Raw genomic sequence first — 4,997 nt, 5'->3', positions numbered from 1 at the left:
TGTATAGATATGGCATGAGATTCCTCTCGCCATAGGAAGCTAATTGCGGGAAAAAAATAATTTTGTATAAATGACGGTCAGTCAGAAAGAACATGTGCTCGTACCCTAACGCAAGATATTCTGCGTTCCTCGGCAGTTGTCAAATGATTCGGGGAAGAATGATGAAAGACCCAACGATGGTAGTGAGTGAAAACACGATGAAGGATATCCGGTCAACAATTGACGCCAGTGTCAACCATTCACATCTGATCTGTAAAAGAATGTAAAATTTGTAGTGTCTGTTAATATGTATAATACATGTATGTATGTACAATGGTCTTACAGGAACTTCTTCCCTTTAAAACGTTTAGCTGAACAATTTTTAAGCGTCATATCTTGTATGTCCATATACATACAGTAAAAGTTTCCCTTGTTATCAACCATAAACTTGGAATCTATAGCGTGTCTGTGTTCAGAGAAAGCGTGCGCGCCTCGAGAGACAGACTGACAGACAGATAGACAGACAGACAGACTGACTGACTGACAGACAGACAGACAGACAGACAGACAGACAGGCTGACTGACTGACAGATTGCATGTTTATGTGTGTTTTCGGTTGACTAAATGGTCTGCTTTTCATGTTGCATATATAAGATAGGACTGTATGTTTATGAACAAACCTGTTCATCTCGCAGATTTTTCTTCGGCGAAACCACCCCCGATATTCTTCTCACATACAAAGTTAAGTTGTGCATTTCCTTCAGTATGTGTTCGTAATATCTCCCATTGTTGCCGTAAACATCGCCTAAAGTAAGACGCCTACGTCGAAGAAAGCTCTTTCTGCTGTTACTGTAGTGCCTCTTCGAATCCTTGGAAACGCCATCACGTGCACAGCATCCGTCTCCATTCTTGTAGTCTGCTCTTCTTTCACTTTTATTCTTGAACTCGCTACTGATTTTTCGGCAACGTACATTAGATCCACTGTTGACTCTGAGATTATTGTACTCATTTTCGTGTTTGCTTTCTATAACAGGACCGCCTTTCACCCCTAGTATCTTGGCAGCCCATCGAAAAAATGTCTTCTTTACCCAATATGGTACTGGAGAGGATTTTTCGGTGCATGTCACATAGAATCGGGAAAAAGCAACAGACATTGCAATAGACATACTTATCAACGTCATGATGAACATCAGGTAAACAGTTAAAAGTGGCATCTGTAATGACGTTGCAGGCAGAAGATCAGCTACCAGCAAATTGAAGATGTAAATCGTCAATAACAACGATACACTTAAGTTAATCTTGTCTGGTGACATTATCGGTAAACAGAATGTGAGTATTGTAAGAAATGAAACCAAAATACAAGGAACGATCAGATAGACTACGTAGTATTGGGGTTTTCTTTTCATGTCAATTTGCACGATAATGTTCGTAAATGTATCGTCGACTCCGAGAAAGTTCTTGGTGACTGTTTTAATCTTCGAAGAGGTGACTTCCCATTGCGTATTTGGGATATAGTTCTCCTTTGCAACTTCGTCCCTCTTGGCTTGTAAACGTACAAAGGAATCGGTGCTACCCCAAAGACCGAACTCCAGATAGCAGGACTGCTCGTCCTTTGGGAAGTATCGAATGTTCATCAGACAGGGCGTCTTGGAAATCATCGGTGTAATTTTGGTAACATTGCCATCACTTGATACGGTTACTGTTAGCCCACTCAAATGGACTCTGGGGTAATTGCCAAACTCGTCACTGGCGCTAATGACCAACAAAATGAAAGAGAGGAAACCTGTTGAAAAACTATGTTTAGATACATACAGATGTGTACCTGTGTATAAATGTACGCGTGCATGTAGCCACAAAAGAATATATATTTGTTGAGTATGTTAATGTGCATGAAGATTTCAGTCCCGGACAGTCCGATCAACAAAGTAATCAAATATGTTGCATTCTCTATTCAGAGAAGCATAGATAACGTCAAAATCCGCCTATGTTACACATACTATTCTCTGATTAATACCATGTTAGACTTGCAGAATGCGAATACGAAATGAATGTATGTAAACATTCTCAGAAGTACCGCGTTCTTCTTCTGACGCAAAATTAATTAATTGGAACTCTCAGCAAGCAACCAAAACATATTCATTGCAATCCAATATTTTGAAATATTAAGCGTGTCAGAGAATCAACTAAGTTTATCCGTTGTATATTTGTTCTTGATTGGCCTGCAGACAATAAAAAGGAACATAATGATAATGAAAAACCAACCTATTGCTTAGAGCAGTGTCTGGGACCCATATTTTTTCAACTGGTACAGAGATATATTTTAGTCCGCCATAAACATTTTCATCCCATGCAAGTCTTAGATCAATCCATGTCTGCAAAATTAATTGGGAGGGATCAAATCCTACATTTCATGTCACGACATGACATGACATGACATGATATGACATTACATTGCTTTACATTACAAAAAGCTTCTGTATAATTAAGCAATAACGCACACCGAGCGACGGTATACAACGAGATTTTGACTAGTTCACGACATAAATGCACGAGCGACCGCGAGTGCATATATGAAGTGAATTGGTCAAAGTCGAGTGGTATGCCCTTGCTGGGTGTGACTTATTGCTGGTATATCATAAGAGTATATTGAAATTCTGACATGGAAAGTCAAAAAGGATTTTTGTTCTAGTCAAAGCCAGCCGTGGTATATCGCGAATATACCACTGTTCTTTTCACGTCTCGACCAATCAGATAGCTGTATTTGCTCCATGAATGTACTGGTATGATATAATGATAACACCTTAGAGTTGTAGATAACTCAAATCATCGCTTGCAGACGTTAAGAACCTTTGTAATTTGGCTGATATTTGTCTTTTGTAAGAATACTTACTTTTTGAAGATGAATTATCTTTGCTTTCATTGATACATGATGACTTTCAAGCTTTCATTGTATCAGTAATGAACAAAAAGAAGGGGTTTATTTGTTGGCCGCCCGTAGGGTGACATAGCCATACTCTAGCAAAAACCATTTACCAATTTCGTCCGGCAGTCAAGTCCATTGTTACTATTAATTACCCTCCCTTACCCTTTCACTAAAAGGACAAAGTCGGCAATTTTTCATGAATTTTATTTGATGTGAGATACTACTGATATTGTTTGACATGTCGAAAGATACTGTATGAATAGGTGACCATGAATATATTCGACCCCGGTTTTAGACACGATAAACGAAACAATCGCGAAAATGAATTAATGGTCATGACCATTAATTTATTTTCGCGATTGTACGTACATTCGCACATACATACATACTCACATACATACATACATACATACATACATACATACATACATACATACATACATACATACATACATACATACACACATACATACACACATACATCCATACATACATCCATACATTCATCCACCCATCCATCCATCCATACATACATACATACACACACACATACATACATACATACATACATACATACATACATACATACATACATACATACATACATACATACATACATACATACATACATACATACATACATACATACATACAATGGCGTATGAAACAGGAGCATTATAAATGTGTCTTTAGAGACATATTCATCAAAAGATTAATGAGTCATATCTGAATAAACTAAATTCCACATTCATAAATAACAATGGCACGTACCTGGTACATCCAAATGCTTGCTTTTATAATTTGAGACTTTTCGTTCTGTATGATAAGGTCAAAATGGCAAGAAAGAAGAAAAAATTAGATATGCGAAATTACTGTCTATCCATAACCTATCCGAGATAACATTCGCTCCCAGTATAGAGTAAGTGGGGATATCATGGAAAATATGTGTTTCGACTCTTAAGGCACAAGAATGCGCCTCGAGGACAGATATTCGGACTCTAAAACTTTCACTACGCTTATTGTCTACGGCTACAGAAAGATTAAGCAGAAGTTTAATAAGGATGTCGAGGCGCATACTACTCATGTATAATATCTGAGCGATCATTCGTAATTGTCATTTTATTTCAGAGTGCATGCATTGTCTTGAATACCTATTTAACTCTGACGAAGTCAGCAGAGCGTGGACGATACTTTGTAGCCAGCTTTCATTTGTGCAGAAGTGTTCAACGGTTGCAAACATTATTATTTACAGAGAACATTCTAGAGTTCAAAGAACAAGCCTTCACTACATCCATGTATCTCTCACGTCACTTCCTCTCACTCCTGTGGTGTAAACTGCCTAAGATAGAAGAACACACTGAAATATGCTGCAATAGACTCTTTCGCCTTATTGATAAATTTGCTTCATTAATTCAAGGTAATATAGCCCCGTATTTCACTTTGCAAGAAATTAAGAATATTACTGTGTTAGCTTTCCGTTTGATAACAGTCTGTAAACGCTATTACGTAAAACAGACATGGGTATCGTTTATGCACAACGATTTGACCATTTGTGCCTCGCGTCTGTGCGAACGGCAATTTTCTTTGAGACTTACCACTTCTATCAGCTGTGTCAGGGAAACATGGCAGAGGACATCGATGCTATCGGCCACATTTTGCACTGGCCTAGTGAGAATGGAATAATTCTCAAATAGGTGGTGATACAAATCTGCTTCTGTGGGACTTGATGCTGCTGTGAGCGGCAAGATATATAAGTGACAAATTATTTGATGTTTTGGTATCTGGTTAAAACTTATATTTCATCATGGAAGATACTCTGCACCAGCATGGTCGATAAATGTAACACTGTACCATTGACTATGGTGATCATCCTAAAGAGTTTGCTGTTTTATTTTGACGTGCGAATTCCTTCAGTTATTACGTGCATGAATGAGTATGCCCGAGTTCATTATCCACGACGGGGAGATTGGAACACTATAAAGTCAAAACAATGAACGATCACACGATTAATGAATTTTTCTTCCAACAAAACTTTCCAAACAATGCACTCAAAGAAAATGGTTTTGTCCTTGAGACGAACTCCCGTCTGGCAATC

The 4,997-nt window shown here is 38.1% G+C and overlaps 1 long non-coding RNA gene across 1 annotated transcript; it reads right to left on the bottom strand.

Annotated features, from left to right (window-relative positions):
- Window positions 1–2,247: 2,247 nt before the first annotated feature.
- On the bottom strand, window positions 2,248–4,694 carry LOC139114851 (uncharacterized). The gene is made up of 3 exons (XR_011547976.1): window positions 4,498–4,694; window positions 3,674–3,718; window positions 2,248–2,351 (listed from the first exon to the last, which is right to left on the bottom strand). It is a non-coding gene; the product is annotated as an uncharacterized lncRNA (long non-coding RNA).
- Window positions 4,695–4,997: the final 303 nt, after the last annotated feature.

Source organism: Ptychodera flava, chromosome 16 (assembly GCF_041260155.1).
Source record: "Ptychodera flava strain L36383 chromosome 16, AS_Pfla_20210202, whole genome shotgun sequence".
Classification (NCBI taxonomy): Eukaryota; Metazoa; Hemichordata; class Enteropneusta; family Ptychoderidae; genus Ptychodera; species Ptychodera flava.
Note: the sequence above shows the minus strand (reverse complement) of the source record. Positions and strands in the feature narration are given on the sequence as shown.